The sequence below is a fragment of the Heptranchias perlo genome, chromosome 2, assembly GCF_035084215.1.
Source record: "Heptranchias perlo isolate sHepPer1 chromosome 2, sHepPer1.hap1, whole genome shotgun sequence".
In the NCBI taxonomy this organism is placed as follows: Eukaryota; Metazoa; Chordata; class Chondrichthyes; order Hexanchiformes; family Hexanchidae; genus Heptranchias; species Heptranchias perlo.
The window spans coordinates 8261213-8280691 of record NC_090326.1 but is presented as its reverse complement, the minus strand read 5'-3'; the positions used below and the strand labels follow the sequence as shown (position 1 = coordinate 8280691).

The window sequence follows — 19479 nt, the reverse complement described above, 5'->3', positions numbered from 1 at the left end:
ACGTGATGCATGCCCTGTGGCTGCAGCATAGTTAGTGGCAGGTTGAGTGAGGCTGACCGTGAAAGAGATGCATCAGAGGGTGAGTATGAGATAGAGCCATGAGATTGTATGAGGATTGGGTTGAGTGGTAGTGGCGGGATGAGTACTGGCGAGGTGAGTAAGTGCAGGTAAGATGAGGATGAGCTTTGAGTGGGTGTGAGGGGTGATGTGACAGAGTAGTGTTGGCAGTGCGGAAGGAGATGTGGGGTGGGGGCGGTGATGTGGCAGACGGAGTGTACGGGAATGAGTAAGTGTACTCACTTTGGCTGACCTACTTAGGTCCTTGCAGCGCCTCCTGCACTGTATGCAGGTGGGCGATATGTTGGTGGTGCAGGTGACCTCCTCTGCCACCTCGAGCCAGGCCTTCCTGGTGGCAGAGGCAGGCCGCTTCCTCCCGCCTGCCCGGGGGAAGATCTCTGTCCTCCCCCTCCTCCTCACCCCATCCAATAATAGCTGGAGTGAGGCATCATTAAACCTTGGAGCAGCCTTCCCCCTGGGCTGCTCCATGCTGTTATTTTTCCTATTTTCTGCAGCATCAGTCAGTGGAGGACTGTCCCTTTTAAATAGGGCTCCTCCAGCTTGACAGCCTATGCTGCGCATGCGCAGCCCGCCCGCTGCGCAGCTTTCCATCACGAAACCCGAAAGCCAAGGTAAGTGGCTTCAATTAGCCTGTGATTGCGTGCGGAGCACCCCGATTTCACTGGGTGCGTGCCCCCCGCTGAGAATCCGCCGCCCTCCTAATATCGGGCCCTATATCTTTAGTCACCCAGGGAGTTCTAGCTTTGGATGTCCATCCTTTTCCCCTCGTGGGAATGTGTCTACTCTGTACCCGAACCATCTCCTCCTTGAAGGCCTCCCATTGTTCAATTACTGTTTTGCCTATCAATTTTGATTCCAATCCACCTGAGCAAGATCCCATTTTAACTCACTGAAATTAGCTCCCCTCCAGTTAAGTATTTTTACACTCGATTGTTCCTTGACCTTTTCCATAACTATTCTAAACCTGATGATATTATAGAGTCATAGAGTTATACAGCACGGATAGAGGCCCTTTGGCCCATCGTGTCCGCGCCGGCCATCAAGCCCAGTCTAATCTGATCCCATATTCCAGCATTTGGTCCGTAGCCTTGTATGCTATGGCATTTCAAGTGCTCATCCAAATGCTTCTTGAATGTTGTGAGGGTTCCTGCCTCCACAACCCTTTCAGGCAGTGAGTTCCAGACTCCAACCACCCTCTGGGTGAAAAAGTTCTTTCTCAAATCCCCTCTAAACCTCCCGCCTTTTACCTTGAATCTATGCCCCCTTGTTATAGAACCCTCAACGAAGGGAAAAAGCTCCTTAGTATCCATCCTATCTGTGCCCCTCATAATTTTGTACACCTCAATCATGTCCCCCCTCAGCCTCCTCTGCTCCAAGGAAAACAAACCCAATCTTCCCAGTCTCTCTTCATAGCTGAAGCGCTCCAGCCCTGGTAACATCCTGGTGAATCTCCTCTGCACCCTCTCCAAAGCGATCACATCCTTCCTGTAGTGCGGCGACCAGAACTGCACACAGTACTCCAGCTGTGGCCTAACCAGTGTTTTATACAGCTCCATCATAACCTCCTTGCTCTTATAGTCTATGCCTCGGCTAATAAAGGCAAGTATCCCATATGCCTTCTTTACCACCTTATCTACCTGTTCCGCCGCCTTCAGGGATCTGTGAACTTGCACACCAAGATCCCTCTGACCCTCTGTCTTGCCTAGGGTCTTCCCATTCATTGTGTATTCCCTTGCCTTGTTAGTCCCTCCAAAGTGCATCACCTCGCACTTTTCCGGGTTAAATTCCATTTGCCACTGTTCCGCCCATCTGACCAACCCATCTATATCGTCCTGCAGACTGAGGCTATCCTCCTCGCTATTTACCACCCTACCAATTTTTGTATCATCAGCGAATTTACTGATCATACCTTTTACATTCATATCCAAGTCGTTAATGTAGACCACAAACAGCAAGGGCCCCAGCACAGATCCCTGTGGTACCCCACTGGTCACAGGCTTCCAGTCACAAAAACAACCTTCGACCATCACCCTCTGCCTTCTGCCACTAAGCCAGTTTTGTATCCAAAGTGCCAAGGCACCCTGGACTCCATGGGCTCGTACCTTCTTGACCAGTCTCCTGTGCGGGACTTTATCGAAGGCCTTACTGAAATCCATGTATACCACATCCACTGCGTTACCCTCATCCACACGCCTAGTCACCCCCTCAAAAAATTCAATCAAATTAGTCAGACATGATCTTCCCTTGACAAAGCCATGTTGACTATGCCTGATTAATCCTTGCTTCTCCAAGTGGAGACTAATTTTGTCCTTCAGAATTTTTTCCAATAATTTTCCTACCACTGATGTTAGGCTCACTGGCCTGTAGTTCCCCGGTTTTTCCCTACTCCCCTTCTTGAATAATGGTACTACATTAGCGGTTCTCCAGTCCTCTGGCACATCCCCTGTGGCCAGAGAGGGGATGATCACTGTTCCCCAAATGCTCCCCGCTGAAACATGCTGCACTGCCCCACTTCATTCCCCAGAACTAGATCCAGCACTGTTTCCTTCCCCGTTGGGCTGGAAACACACTGAACAAGAAAGTTCTGTTGTACACGTTTCAGGAATTCCTCCCCCTCTTTGCCCTTTACAATGTTACTATCCCAATCTATATTGGGATAGGAACCACCACCACCTTCTCAAGGGCAATTAGGGATGGGCAATAAATGCTGGCCTTGCCAGCGACGCCGACATCCCATGAACGAATTTTTTAAAAATTGAAGTCCCCCATTATCACTACTTTATAGTTCTTGCATTTTTCTGTAATTTGCATGCAAATTTGCTGCTCTGTCTCCTTCCCACTATTTGGTGGCCTATAGTATACACCCAGTAGCGTTGTATTGTTCCTTAATTCTAACCAATAGATTCTGTCTTTGTCTTCTCAACTACATCATACCTTTCCAGTGCTATAATAGTTTCTTTGATCAATACTGCCACCCCCTCCCTTTCTTTCCTTCCCTATCTTTTCTGAATACCTTGTAGCCAGGAATATTAAGTACCCAATCCTCCCTTTCTTTGAGCGAGGTCTCTGCTGTTGTCACTGTATCATCGTCCCGTGTGGCGACTTGAGCCTGCAGCTCACCAACCTTATTTACCACGCACATGCACTCCAAACTCATCTTAGGCTGCCTTGCATTCGTCCCCTGTCTGATCCCTCCTATTTCTGAACTAAATGTAAGAGATTTGGGATAGAGAGCAGAAGAAACTTTTTTTTCTCAGAGGGTTGTGAGGCATTACTGGAGTTAGTGAGACCATGTCGACAACTAAGAATAGTTTAAATAGGTGTTTGAAGGAAAGGGGGTTGGACAAAGGGATATGGGAACAGGGTGGTCGTATGGGATTAGGTCTACTGTTCATGTAGAGGACAAACGCCAACATAGACTGGTTGGGCCGAGCGGAAGCAGTAAAGCTGAGGGTGATGGCGACCTTGACTGCCAATGTCAGTGCCATGCCTCTGTTGCAGGTTTGCTGCAGGTGACCTTGCAGCAGATGGCAAAAGTCCTGCATCTGGATCCTTGCTGTCAGTTGTCATTGATCATTAGCAGGTCGCAAGTGGGTCTATTCGCTGATGATTGCACAGTGTTCAGTTCCATTTGCAGCCCCTCAGATAATGCAGCAAGACCTGGACAACATCCAGGCTTGGGCTGATAAGTGGCAAGTAACATTCGTGCCAGACAAGTGCCAGGCAATGACCATCTCCAACAAGACAGAGTCTAACCACCTCCCCTTGACATTCAACGGCATTACCATCGCCAAATCCCCCACCATCAACATCCTGGGAGTCATCATTGACCAGAAACTTAACTGAACCAGCCACATAAATACTGTGGCTACAAGAGCAGGTCAGATGCTGGGTATTCTGCGGTGAGTGACTCACCTCCTGACTTCCCAAAGCCTTTTCACCATCAACAAGGCACAAGTCAAGAGTGTGATGGAGTACTCTCCACTTGCCTGGATGAGTGCAGCTCCAACAACACTCAAGAAGCTCAACAGCATCCAGGACAAAGCAGCCCGCTTGATTGGCACCCCAACCTCCAACTTAAACATTCACTCCCTCCACCACCGGCGCACTGTGGCTGCAGTATGTACCATCCACAGGATGCACTGCATCAACTCGCCAAGGCTTCTTCGACAGCACCTCCCAAACCCGCGACCTCTACCACCTAGAAGGACAAGAGCAGCAGGTATATGGGAACAACACCACCTGCACGTTCCCCTCCAAGTCACACACCATCCCGACTTGGAAATATATCGCTGTTCCTTCATCGTCGCTGGGTCAAAATCCTGGAACTCCCTTCCTAACAGCACTGCGGGAGAACCTTCACCACACGGACTGCAGTGGTTCAAGAAGGCGGCTCACCACCACCTTCTCAAGGGCAATTAGGGATGGGCAATAAATGCCGGCCTTGCCACATCTCATGAACGAATAAAAAAAAGGTAGTGTGCCAAAGCCTGCGGATAAAGTTGGTAGCATAATGGCAGGTGTGGCTTAGCTGACTGCTGAATTTCCTGCAAGCTATTTTCCATCTTGTACCACTTCAACCATGTATTTGGGCACATTGAAATCAGCCCCCGTTATTACCTTTGGTTTGACTTGTTGCCCATCACATGACTCTGTTACTTGTACCTGGGTGTCTTATGGCTCCCTATGCCCCCTTGAAAGTTGATATCAGAACAGCTCCTTTTCATATGACCTTTTTGTTCATCTGTTCCTGTAAATGCCTTGCTTGCAGACTAGACTCTGAACTTAGTAATAATGGACTTTTTTTCTAGGATGTATAAAAACAAATTTTCTGTAATGATTAAATAAATATTGCACTGCCCAAAGGAATTCTAAAAATAAATGTCCATCTAGCCATATTAATAACTATCAATAGTATATTTAAAACTTATATCTGCGTGCACTTCCAGTCAGGGAATCCAACCCTAACGATCACCTACATAACAAAATAGGAAGTTACTTACCACAGTCGCCACTGCCCCCAACCCCGAGATCCCTGACCTTCGACCATCAGACCCTGGACTCGACCTCCGATCTCCTCCCGACGCCCAATCACTCCCCCCCTCCCCCGCCACAGCCCAGGCCACCAATCACATACCTGCATGGCCTCCTCCCGCAGCACTGTCTTCTGTCTAATGAGATCCGATGTCCAACATCTGGGCTCCTCAGAACGCACTATTTGTGCGTTTACCACGTGCGGGGGTGGCTCCTGAACTTCTCTCCCAAACGCTCCTGGCACTGTTTTGCTGTTTGTACAGTCGAGTGGAATTACCCAAGTTATTGATCGTGGGAGCATTCTTCAGTGCTGCTCAGTAGAGTTTGTTTTGAAATGATTGAACTGGGTTCAACAAAAAGGCTATCACACGGACATAGTGAGCACATTTCAACCGCTTGCTTGCCTGCTCTCAGATGGACAGCTTGACTCTGTGAACAAACGGAATCTGCAAACTCCCATGCATTAACATTTCAAAAATGTGAAGGAACTTTGAAGCAACTTAACGTGAATGCCTGCAAAGACATTCATTACTCAGGAAACTGTCTGGACTAGGCAGTGTTGATAGATAACACTTGGAACAGTCTTCCTGTCTCCCTCCCCCCACCCCAACCCCCGCCCCTAAAGAAGAAGGAACATGTTTAAGAATATAGCTCACTGAAGTTTATTTTAAATTCACAATATTTTGCCTAGTTGAACTGATGAAAATGATAACAAGTTACTGATGATGCTCTTCTTTTGTTGTATCTACCACTACTGTTAGCAAATGAATGAGGTGAAATTCATATCTATCTATCACATTATTAATAACAGTGTGCCAACCACGTTCAGGAGAATTCAACTCACTTGCCAATTAAAAATCAAAAGACCAATAATGAACTAGAAATCTAAAAAATTATGAAGAACAGATGAAAAATGGAAACCTGATATTGGAAAAGAAAAGAACGGCAACTTTGAAGCAAAAAAACAATAACCGGTGGAACGTTAAAAGCACTTTGTCAGAAAACGTGAATGAAGAAACAAATGCAGCCCTCAACCAATGGCAACGGTGAGCAGAAGATCAGCAAGCAGATCACTAGGCATCAGTTAACAAAAAAGCAGGAGCGCAGTTAACCACCCACAGCAGAAGTACGTCACACTGGGGCAAGGGGGGCTGAAACCCCACCCCCCCTCACCAGCGAGCAGGATTTTGGTCTCCAACTCCCGTACCCCAAGCAAAATTGCAGCCCTCACCTCTCCCTGACTAATTGAGGCAAGATTACCCACCAGCACCAAACTGCCTCCCCTATTTGAATGTAAAAAGTCCTGTTCCCCTTCCCCACTAACCAGCATGTTGCTGGCAGGGAGGAGGGGGGCTGACAGTCCTCTCCGCGAGGATGGGGGGGGAAGGGAAATTGAGGTTGGGGTAGAATTCGGACTGTAGGCCTTACTGACCCATTTTGCCCCCGTTTCCGCCACTGTCCCACCTGATTTAGGGCGGGATAGCGGAGAAAAATCCAGCCAAAGTATTCTGGAGAGGAGAGGAGAGGAGAGGAGGGGAAAACTTGCAAAAAGAGATTGAAGAAAAAAATGAACGGAATCTTTATTCACAGAAAAAGGTAGTTCATCTCAACAAGCCCATTGCTTTTTCTGAAATCGCTGCACCTCCTCACCATATCCCTCAATCCCATTTCTGACTAGAAATGTATCCTCTAACTTATTTATTCCATCTGTTTCAATACCCTCGTAGCTTATTCCAGAAGCAGTTGGGTTAAATTATCATCTTCACTGCATGGGCAGTAGTGTAGCCTAGCAGATTGACCGTCCATTATAGCACACGGCCAATTTTCGTGCCGTTCTTACTCCTAATTGATTATTTTTAACTTGTGTCTGCTGGTATTTGAACTCTTCACCACAGTAAACAATTCACTTGGGTCAATGTTGTCAATTCTCTTCAAAATCTTGAACACTTCAATTAGATCGCCTCAAAGTCTTTTCTTTTTCAAACACGAGAATTGAAGCTGTGTGTAGTAATAACATACTTCAGTCAAGTAAGATACATATTGAAATTGCACATTAATAAATAAATCCAATAAAGAATTCAGGAGAAATTTCTTGACCCAGAGAATGGTTAGAATGTGGAACTCACTACCACAAGGAGTAGTTGAGGCGAATAGCATAATGCATTTAAGGGGAAGCTAGATTAACACATGAGGGAGAAAGTAATAGAAGGGTATGTTGATAGGGTTAGATGAAGAAGGGTGGGCGGAGACTCATGTGGAGCATAAATGCTGGCATGGACCTTTTGGGCCGAATGACCTGTTTCTGTGCTGTAAATTCTATGTAATATTTTATGCAATTTGTGCAGTTGTCGTGGTGCATATAGGCACCAACGATATAGGTAAAAAACAGGATGAGGTCCTACAAGCTGAATTTAGGGAGTTAGGAGTTAAACTAAAGAGTAGGACCTCAAAGGTAGTAATCTCAGGATTGCTACCAGTGCCACGGGTTAGTCAGAGTAGGAATGACAGGATAGCTAAGATGAATACGTGGCTTGAGAGATGGTGCAAGCTGGAGGGATTCAAATTCCTGGGCCATTGGAACCGGTTCTGGGGGAGGTGGGACCAGTACAAATTGGACGGTCTGCATCTGGGCAGGACTGGAACCAATGTCCTAGGGGGAGTGTTTGCCAGTGCTGTTGGGGAGGGTTTAAACTAATGTGGCAGGGGGATGGGAACCGATGCAGGAAGTCAGTGGGAAATAAAGTGGTGACAGAAACAAAAGGCAGTAAGGGAGAGTGTACAGAACATGACCGGACAGATGGTCTGAGAAAGCAGGGCAAAGACCAAGGGAAGTCTAGATTAAACTGCATTTATTTCAATGCAAGAAGTCTGATGGGCAAGGCAGATGAACTCAGGGCATGGATGGGTACATGGGACTGGGATGTTATAGCTATTACTGAAACATGGCTAAGGGAGGGGCAGGACTGGCAGCTCAATGTTCCAGGGTACAGATGCTATAGGAAAGATAGAGCAGGAGGTAAGAGAGGAGGGGGAGTTGCGTTCTTGATTAGGGAGAACATCACGGCAGTAGTGAGAGGGGATATATCCGAGGGTTCGCCCACTGAGTCCATATGGGTAGAACTGAAAAATAAGAAGGGAGAGATCACTTTGATAGGATTGTACTACAGACCCCCAAATAGTCAACGGGAAATTGAGGAGCAAATATGTAAGGAGATTACAGACAGCTGCAAGAAAAATAGGGTGGTAATAGTAGGGGACTTTAACTTTCCCAACATTGACTGGGACAGCCATAGCATTAGGGGCTTGGATGGAGAGAAATTTGTTGAGTGTATTCAGGAGGAATTTCTCATTCAGTATGTGGATGGCCCGACTAGAGAGGGGGCAAAACTTGACCTCCTCTTGGGAAATAAGGAAGGGCAGGTGACAGAAGTGTTAGTGAGGGATCACTTTGGGACCAGTGATCATAATTCCATTAGTTTTAAGATAGCTATGGAGAAGGATAGGTCTGGCCCAAAAGTTAAAATTCTAAATTGGGGAAAGGCCAATTTTGATGGTATTAGACAGGAACTTTCAGAAGTTGATTGGGAGAGTCTGTTGGCAGGCAAAGGGACGTCTGGTAAGTGGGAGGCTTTCAAAAGTGTGTTAACCAGGGTTCAGGGTAAGCACATTCCTTATAAAGTGAAGGGCAAGGCTGGTAGAAGTAGGGAACCTTGGATGACTCGGGAGATTGAGGCACTAGTCAAAAATAAGAAGGAGGCATATGACATGCATAGGCAGCTGGGATCAAGTGGATCCCTTGAAGAGTATAGAGATTGCCGGAGTAGAGTTAAGAGAGAAATCAGGAGGGCAAAAAGGGGATATGAGATTGCTTTGGCAGATCAGGCAAAGGTGAATCCAAAGAGCTTCTACAAATACATAAAGGGCAAAAGGGTAACTAGGGAGAGAGTAGGGCCTCTTAAGGATCAACAAGGTCATCTAAGTGCCGAACCACAAAAGATATGTGAGATCCTGAATGAATATTTCACATCGGTATTTACGGTTGAGAAAGGCATGGATGTTAGGGAACTTGGGGAAATAAATAGTGATGTCTTGAGGAGTGTACATATTACAGAGAGGGAGGTGCTGGAAGTATTAACGCGCATCAAGGTAGATAAATCTCCGGGACCTGATGAAATGTATCCCAGGACGTTATGGGAGGTTAGGGAGGAAATTGCGGGTCCCCTAGCAGAGATATTTGAATCATCCACCGCGACAGGTGAGGTGCCTGAAGATTGGAGGGTAGCAAATGTTGTGCCTTTGTTTAAGAAGGGCGGCAGGGAAAAGCCTGGGAACTACAGACCAGTGAGCCTGACATCTGTAGTGGGTAAGTTGTTAGAGGGTATTCTGAGGGACAGGATCTACAGGCATTTGGAGAGGCAGGGACTAATTAGGAACAGTCAGCATGGTTTTGTGAGAGGAAAATCATGTCTCACGAATTTGATTGAGTTTTTTGAAGGGGTAACCAAGAAGATAGATGAGGGCTGTGCAGTAGACGTGGTCTACATGGACTTCAGCAAAGCATTTGACAAGGTACCGCATGGTAGGTTGTTACATAAGGTTAAATCTCATGGGATCCAAGGTGAGGTAGCCAATTGGATACAAAATTGGCTTGACGACAGAAGACAGAGGGTGGTTGTCGAGGGTTGTTTTTCAAACTGGATGCCTGTGTCCAGCGGTGTGCCTCAGGGATCGGTGCTGGGTCCGCTGTTATTTGTTATTTATATTAATGATTTGGATGAGAATTTAGGAGGCATGGTTAGTAAGTTTGCAGATGACACCAAGATTGGTGGCATTGTGGACAGTGAAGAAGGTTATCTAGGATTGCAACGGGATCTTGATAAATTGGGCCAGTGGGCCGATGAAATGCAGATGGAGTTTAATTTAGATAAATGTGAGGTGATGCATTTTGGTAGATCGAATCGGGCCAGGACCTACTCCGTTAATGGTAGGGCGTTGGGGAGAGTTATAGAACAAAGAGATCTAGGAGTACAGATTCATAGCTCCTTGAAAGTGGAGTCACAGGTGGATAGGGTGGTGAAGAAGGCATTCAGCATGCTTGGTTTCATTGGTCAGAACATTGAATGCAGGAGTTGGGATGTCTTGTTGAAGTTGTACAGGGCATTGGTGAGGCCACACTTGGAGTACTGTGTACAGTTCTGGTCACCCTATTATAGAAAGGATATTATTAAACTAGAAAGAGTGCAGAAAAGATTTACTAGGATGCTACCGGGACTTGATGGTTTGACTTACAGGGAGAGGTTAGACAGACTGGGACTTTATTCCCTGGAGAGTAGGAGGTTAAGGGGTGATCTTATAGAAGTCTATAAAATAATGAGGGGCATAGATAAGGTCGATAGTCAAAATCTTTTCCCAAAGGTAGGGGAGTCTATAACGAGGGGGCACAGATTTAAGGTGAGAGGGGAGAGATACAAAAGGATCCAGAGGGGCAATTTTTTCACTCAAAGGGTGGTGAGTGTCTGGAACGAGCTGCCAGAGGCAGTAGTAGAGGCGGGTACAATTTTGTCTTTTAAAAAGCATTTGGACAGTTACATGGGGAAGATGGGTATCGAGGGATATGGGCCAAGTGCAGGCAATTGGGACTAGCTTAGTGGTATAAACTGGGCGACATGGACATGTTGGGCCGAAGGGCCTGTTTCCATGTTGTAACTTCTATGAATTAAAAAAAGCTCCCAATGCTGGAAATCTGAATCAAAAAGAGAATAGACAACATTTGTCAAGAGAAGACAGGTTACAATTTCAGGGGGTAACTGTTCATAGAATATAGGGATAGAAATTGATTTGCACCTGAATTTGGGCATGAACCCAATGACAGCAATGCCGTGCCGAAACTGATGCACAAGAGGACCACGCTAAATTGGTCCCCTTGCGTCATCAGGACACACCAGGTGAGGGTGCCACTCGCAACTCAGGAGGCAGTGAGCTCATCCTGAACAGGATGAAAGAGGACCCACGGTGAGTCCGGGGGCGGGGGGGTATGAACGTCTGGAGGGGGGCCGAACAGTGGTAGGTAGTGACCCGCAGTTTCAATGTGGAGCCAGGAACAGCACTCCTACTCCTCCTGGCTCCACATTCAGGAAAGTCAAATTCTTTGTACTTACCTTTTTGGTAGCAACCTAAAACGTAACCTTTAGGACCACTGATTTGGCTGCTTTAGGCCCGAGAAAACTGACCTCATTAACAACATATGCAGTAGTTAGTCGCGATCGAATATGGGACAGAAGGCCTGAAACCGGCGTTAGGAATGGGCCTAACACTAGTTTTAGGCGTGCGTCCTGAATGACTAATTCGGCATGCAGTGCTCTCCTGGAGTGGATTGAGTGTGTGCATGCTGCATTCATATTGGACCCTTTGGCACTGCACAATCCAATTCCTTGGCCATTGAGTTTTGCTGAAGGGTTATGTGCAGCACATTAAAGTTCAGCAAAATTTGTTCTGCCAAAAAAATATATTTTTTTATGTCTATAGTACATCTGTTTCAAAATTCTGTTTCTTTTTCCCATATCTGTCGCCTCTTTCTCGTCTACCAGGCTGAAATCATGCACTCTACTACTGTGACATTTTCAGTTGACTCATTGTTTGGGGCTAAATAGAACATGAAATGGGTAGAGAAAGGGAGAAATAAGAGAATCAGATGAACTTTTAATGAAAAGAATATTTGCAAATATATATAAATGAGCTACATAATCACAGCTTTGGACTTGCACCTAGCTGCATCTCTAGTTCTGGAGCTGAATGTCTACAAGCAGCACCATTTCTGAAACAATTGTCCTAGTTTGTGTACCTACTGCAGCTAGGAAGAGTCATTTCTGTAACTTTTGAAGAAATCAGTATTTAAGGAAGTAACAAGGTTTACAGGAAACGGGGGTGAAAATAGTCTACGGCGACAGCAATAGCGAATCGGCAGCCCATTTTACAACCCGCACAATTTTCTTTTCCATTGAAAGACCAATTTCGCACCCAGTGAGACCCAACCTGCACGTAAAACTCTCAACAGGGGGGTAACGTTTCAAGTGCCGAGTCACATTCCATTGGGAGTATTGCTGTGCTGTGCTTATCTGTAACAATATGGAGAACTTGCCTTTGCCTTTTCATTTATATCAGTTCAGTTTATATTTCTGAGAAAACTGCTTGCAACTGTCTTGTAATATTTGTCATGCGCAACCCTGCATAAAGCAACCCAAGTAGTAGCAGTGTACCAGAACTGCATGATGTGAAGTCATTTGCAGACATTTCTGTCAGCACATTGACAACCTCATGGCCTTTTTAAAAATTCATTCTTGGGATGTGGGTGTAGCTGGCAAGGCTAGCATTTATTGCCCATCCCTAGTTGCTCTTGAGAAGGTGGTTGAGGTTGAATGAGGAGGTCAAATCCCTAACTGCAAAATGAGTATGGTATTTCCGAGAAATGTTTGTGGTCGAACAGCCGAAGTGCTGTTTCATTATTGTTGCAAAAAATTGGATGATGTTTGAGAATATAGGCCCGATGAAAATTTGTGTGAGCTGTAAATTCTCTGGTTGGGGGGGGGGGGGTAAGGTAAGGATAATATCTTGTAGGGCACTGTCTCCTCAAATGCTGCCCTACTCTCCTGCAGTGTTCCTCCCCCTTCCCCATTAAAATTGCATAAAAGGCATTGCCTGTAAGAAATCCCATACATCGTACTCAGAACCTCTTACTGTGGGTTGGGGGCAACAAATTCCCAGTGGTCTCAGAGGCAAGTCCAGCTCAATCCAGGTGTGAGACAAAAAAAGACACTAACTCCAGCAATCCTGCTTGAAAGTTTCTTCAAGTTGCAGACCTCAAAGTAAACCTCTTCCACCAGTATCGGCTGATGCTGGCAACAGGTGTGTTTCATGTATTTCATTCTAACTTACTCCTGGCACAATGGGAGCACAAACCATGTTATTTGGGACCATCATTAAAACTTATGGTAATGAACGTCCAGCAGCACTGGCGAGTGTAGACACAGAAAGCCCTAGATCATGTAGCAAACAGTATAGCCATTATGAGGCAGAAACTCAGTGGGAACAGGCCCTGCCCCATTATCAATTTACGAAAGTACACTCCTATTAAAACAGAAGCTCACCATAAATGACATTTAAATTTGGGGCTATAAACTACTGCAGGTTATTCTTGTTCTTGAGATAGTGCCAAATATTGAATCAAGTGCTAGAAACCGTTAGAAAACAGAAGTGTAAGTACTATATGCACCATTTCAGTTAGTTACATAATATGGTTGTCTTTACTTGTGTAATTAAAAAGACATTTCATGTATTTATCACAAAAGTGGTGGCTACACTATTTATTAAGTACTAAGTGCATGACGTTTCTATTATCAATAATTGTAGCAAAAAAGTCAGTGTGAGTAAAAAAAAAAATGGGAAATGGGCATCTCCTTTTGCCTGTTTGTTTATAGCAGCACAAAATACTCTAAAAGTCTGGAAATTCCTGTTTGCATGGAAAGTACATAGAATTTACAGTTCAACGGCCCAACAGGTCTGTGCCATATCCTTGTATTCCTTTCTCCCTCATGTTAAAGATCCCTATGCTAAAGATTGCAAGTTCCACATTCTAACCAATCTCTGGGTAAAGAAGTTTCTCTTGCATTCTTAATTGGATTTATTAGTGACTATCTTATATTTATGGCCCCTAGTTTTTGTCTCCCCCACAAGCATTTTCTTTACATCTGCCCTATCAAACCCTTCCATAATCATAAAGACCTCTCTCAGCCTTCTCTTTTCTAGAGAAAAGAGCCCCAGCCTGCTCAGCCTTTCCTGAGAGTTATAACCTCTCAGTTCTCATCCTTGTCAATCTTTTTTGCACCTTCTCCAGTGCCAAGTGTTTCCCATGATTGTACTTGGATGGCCATTTACTCTGACTATTCAAATTAGCTTATTTTATCAAACAAGTTCAAGCTCCTTCCCACCCAGCAGGCTGTCTAATGGAGTGTTCACACAACAGTAATAGCTGAGGTTGATTTAAAGGCTCTAGAGCCATGCAAACAGCTCATTCTTGCTCCAAGTGTGCAAGGTGCAGCAGACCTGAGGAACGCTGTTAAGATAAGGCTATCAAATAGTTTTTATTTGCCAAATATGCAGAGCACAAAGTGTTTTCTTATAATCTGTTACTTCTATACTGCTGCCCTATGCAAAGCACCATACAGTCTTAGCCCTTTAAATGCTTACCATGTATGGCTGTACTGCAACATGGCACAAATACAAGCTGCAACTTGCATCTGAAACCACTTTCAAATTGATTTCTGTAAAGTGTTTCACACAGGAAAGCCTTCTATTGTGACCTAGCTGCATGATGCACGTTCATTTACTGACATGTAGGACGAGCTGCAGGCTGGGCAGATTTCTGTTCCTATATTTGCTATTTAAACTTGCAACACCTAAAGATTATTGTTCTGCTTGAAGAACAAGATGGCTCATGGCACTAAAAAAGAGGCCAGAAATTTCAAGGCCTTGACTCCCTTCTTTGGCTATGAGAGTGTTGAGGGAGTAGGGGATGGTGAAACTGGAGACCCTCGCCCCCCAGCTCAAGGTTAGTATCATCCCGCTGTTGTAATTTCTTGTTCGCCTAATCACTCACTCACTTACACACACAGGCAAACACTAACCACAACAATATCACATACAATGAACTGTGTGTTTGAAGGTGTTTCTTGGGACCAGCACCATAGCACATGTCCTTTTGCTCTTGTAGGCCTGGAAGAACACTCAGCGAGCACTGCCAGTGGTGTCCACAAGCTAGCACCTCACAGCACCCTACATCACTCTCACCAACTTGCACAAATACCATTACAGGAGGAGTAAGTGGTGGTGGCAGAGGAGGAGCAGGAACCTAGTGCCCAAGAGGACAATGCAGTTCTGCAACGCACAAATTGGCTGTTGCATTATGTAACAATGACCGTACTTCAAAATGGAATCCATTTCTTGTAGTGTTTTGGGAGGTCCAGAGAATAAGATAAGGCACTATTTAAATACATGTTCTCTCCTGCTCAGTTGCAGTGCTTGGGGGGAGGGGGTGATATTGATAAAAAGGGAGAAAATAGAATATGAAAGTAAACTAGCAAGAAATATAAAAACAGATTGTAAGAGCTTCTACATGTATGTAAAAAGAAAGAGAGTAGCAGAAGTAAACATTGGTCCCTTAGAGGCTGAAACAGGAGAAATTATAATGGGGAATAAGGAAATGGTAGAGACATTAAACAAATATTTTGTATCTGTCTTCACAGCAGAAGACACAAAAAGCATACCAGAAATAGTGGGGAACCAAGGGGCTAATGAGAGTGAGGAAGTTAAAACAATTAATATCAGTAAAGAAAAAGTACTGGAGAAATTAATGGGACTAAAAGCTGACAAATCTCCTGGACCTGATGGCCTACATCCGAGGGTTCTAAAAGAGGTGGCAGCAGGGATAGTGGATGCATTGGTTGTGATCGTCCAAGATTCCCTGGATTCTAGAACGGTCCCAGCGGATTTGAAGGTAGCAAATGTAACCCCGCTATTCAAGAAAGGAGGGTGAGAGAAAACAGGGAACGACTGGGCAAGTTAGCCTGACATCAGTCATTGGGAAAATGCTGGAATCCATTATTAAGGAAGTGGTAACAGGGCACTTAGCAAATCATAATGTGATCAGGCAGAGTCAACATGGTTTTATGAAAGGGAAATCGTGTTTGACAAATTTATTAGTTTTTTGAGGATGTAACTAGCAGGGTAGATAAAGGGGAACCAGTGGATGTCGTATATTTGGATTTTCAAAAGGCATTCGATAAAGTACCACATAAAAGGTTGTTACACAAGATAAGAGCTCATGGGGTTGGGGGTAATATATTAGCATGGATACAGGATTGGATAACGGACAGAAAACAGAGAGTAGGAATAATTTTCAGGTTGGCAGGCTGTAACTGGTGGGGTGTCGCAAGGATCAGTGCTTGGGCCTCAGCTGTTTACAGTCTATATTAATGACTTAAATGAAGGGACTGAGTGTAATGTATCCAAGTTTGTCGACGATGCAAAGCTAGATGGAATACTAAGCTGTGAGGAGGACACAAAGAGTCTGCAAAGGGATTTAGACAGGTTAAGTGAGTGGGCAAGAAGGTAACAGATGGAGTATAATGTGGGGAAATGTGAGGTTATTCACTTTGGCAGAAAGAATAGAAAAACAGAATATTTTTTAAATGGTGAGAAACTTTTAAATGTTGGTGTTCAGAGAGAGTTGGGTGTCCTCATACAAGAATCACAAAAAGTTAGCATGCAAGTACAGCAAGCAATTAGGAAGGCAAATGGCATGTTGGCCTTTATTGCAAGGGGGTTGGAGTCTTAATATTGTACAGGGCTTTGGTGAGACCTCACCTGGAGTACTGTGTACAGTTTTGGTCTCGTTATCTAAGGAAGGATATGCTTGTCTTGGAGGCGGTGCAACAAAGCTTCACTAGATTAATTCCTGAGTTGAGAGGGTTGTCCTATGAGGAGAGATTGAGTAGAATGGGCCTATGCTCTCTGGAGTGTAGAAGAATGAGGGGTGATCTCGTTGAAACATAAAAGATTCTGAGGGAGCTTGACAGGATAGATGCTGAGAGGTTGTTTCCCCTGGCTGGAGAGTCTAGAACTAGGGGGTCGGCCATTTAAGACTGAGATGAGGAGGAATTTCTTCACTCAGAGGGTTGTGAACCTTTGGAATTCTCTACCCCAGAGGGCTGTGGATGTTCAGTCGTTGAGTATATTCAAGGCTGAGATCGATAGATTTTTGTACTCTAAGGGAATTAAGGGGTTTGGGGATCGGGCAGGAAGTGGAGTTGATCCAGCCGTGATCTTATTGAATGGCGGAGCAGGCTCAAGGGGCTGTATGGCCTACTCCTGCTATTTCTCATGTTTCTTATATGATGTCAATTTTGTAATAGTGCCCTCTAGCCCTGCACACATTGCCCAAGATAAGTAGCTTGTTTACTTCCACCTAATCTGTACCTTTCATTATTTTGAAGACCTCTATTGTACCTCCCTTCAGTCTATTTTTCTCAATGAAAATAATTTTAATCACTTAAACCTTTCTTCATAACTTAGTCCCCTAAAGCCTGGAATCATCCTTCCTGCTCACTGTTCTCTGAACCCTTTCTAATGTATCTACATTTTTGGAGTGGGATAAGGTGACCAACATTGCACCCATACTCTCTCACTATTGACCTGTATAGTGTCAATATAAGTTGTTCTGACTTGTAGTCCCATACTGCTCAGATTTGCCTTATTAATAAGGGCTGCGCACTGACTTTTTTTCTGAGACAAATCTTTTTCCTTTTCTCCTCTGACAATGGAGAACTTAAAATAGGACCTTTAATGTTAGACATATGTTTACTATTACCTATTCCTATATGTGTTGCACTACATTTGCGCAGATTTAAATACACTAGCCATAATCCAGTCCATCTATAAAATTAATCGACGCCTATCTTTCTACTTGTTAATCTGCTCTGTTAACTCAGCAAATGGATTATTGGGGTCAATTTTAACTCCAAGTGGGTTTTAGATGGGACGAGTGCCAAACGCACTCAACTGGCCTAAGTTTGAGGCCCAGGCTATTTTAACTCCTGGACCACATCTGCATGCCAACGGCCAGCTGTTCCTTTGCTTCTGTTTCAAGCGGGTAGCTAACCGGGACGGGAGAGAAAGTTCAGGTGACCAGAGACCGCCGGCCAGGACTAATGGAAGGCATACTGGCAAGTAAATAAGTGGCAGTAAGGGGGTTACCGGGAGGGAAGGGGGGGGAATGTGCAGCAGGGGAGGCTGTGACTTTCTTTGTGGAACCTGGAGGAACAGTCCTGCTCCTCCTGGCCCCACAAAGAAAAATGTTACAGTTACCTTGGAAGGCTTTCCTCTATCTACGGATAAGCTTTCCCACTCAGGCACCAGGTAAAATGCAATTTGGGTCCTTTTGATGTAATAGGACTTTATGAAACAACTTTTGAAAATCTAAGTAGACTACATCTATTGGATTATCCTCACCCACTAGCTTAGATGCATCCTCAAAGAATTCCAGTAGGTTTGTAAAGTGCTGAAGGCCTATTGCTTGTAAAACTGTGCAGCCTGCTTTCCGTGATGCCTGCACTCTTTAAATGTTCATTTTTAGCATTTTTCAACAATCTCAAGCACCTTTCCCACTATGGATGTTAGACTCATTGGCCTGTAACTATCATGTTTATGCCATATTCTGAACAATGGAACCATATTTTCCACCTCCAGTGCTGAGGTTTATCTCACTATTAATTGAGTTCTGAAAAATATCAACCAAAGAACCACTAATTTCCTCCTATAATTCATTGGGAACTGGATAAGTACTTGAAAGGAAAAAATTTGCAGGGCTACGGGGATAGGGCGAGGGAGTGGGACTTGCTGGATTGCTCTTGCATAGAGCTGGCGCGGACTCGATGGGCCGAATGGCCTCCTTCCGTGCTGTAATCTTCTATGATAGAGCCTAGGATATGTCCCAACTGGCTCAGGTATTTTCCGAATACTTAATTCTTCCAGTTTCTATTGAACGCATATGTTACAAATTTTTATATGTATGTTATAGATTGCCTAGCCCCATTTACTATGCTTGGAATTTGTCTACATTCCTCCTTTTGATTGGCATTGATGGTGGCAATGTCGTGGAAGCATTGTCACCCCAAGTTCTCCTTCACAGTACGCTCCATCTCCACTTGGACATATATTGCTGTTCCTTCGTCGTTGCTACATTAAAATCCTGGAGTTCTCCACCTTACATCATTCTGGAAACAACCACAAGGACTCCCTCAACCAACACTACCAAAAAACAAATGATCTAGTCATTGCTTTTTGTCGGGCCTTGCTATGTGTAAAATGGCTGCCTTATTTGTGAAAATAACAAGTAGTTCATGGCCTGTGAATTGCTTTAGGGTGTTTCTGAGAGCTACAAGGTGCAATTAGAGGAACAGAATGTATCCTAAGTGTAAAGTGAACTTAGTAAACACCTCATTTGGAGCACTATGTCACGTTCCGGTCACTGTACTACTAGAAACACATACATATAGAATCATATATAGAAGTTACAACATGGAAACAGGCCCTTCGGCCCAACATGTCCATGTCACCCAGTTTATACCACTAAGCTAGTCCCAATTGCCTGCACTTGGCCCATATCCCGCTATACCCATCTTACCCATGTAACTGTCCAAATGCTTTTTAAAAGACAAAATTGTACCCGCCTCTACTACTGCCTCTGGCAGCTCGTTCCAGACACTCACCACCCTTTGAGTGAAAAAATTGCCCCTCTGGACCCTTTTGTATCTC

At 44.7% G+C, this 19479-nt stretch overlaps 2 protein-coding genes across 2 annotated transcripts in view; one reads left to right on the top strand and one right to left on the bottom strand.

Annotated features, from left to right (window-relative positions):
• LOC137334924 (C-C chemokine receptor type 3-like) overlaps window positions 1-5113 on the bottom strand; it is a 195570-nt gene extending 190457 nt beyond the window's left edge. Inside the window, exon 1 of the mRNA XM_068000026.1 lies at window positions 5082-5113. The gene's annotated coding sequence lies outside the window, so the exon portion shown is untranslated. The remainder of the gene's footprint in view (window positions 1-5081) is intronic.
• Window positions 1-19479, top strand: part of fyco1a (FYVE and coiled-coil domain autophagy adaptor 1a) — a 314197-nt gene that overhangs the window by 131168 nt on the left and 163550 nt on the right. The window lies entirely within an intron of this gene.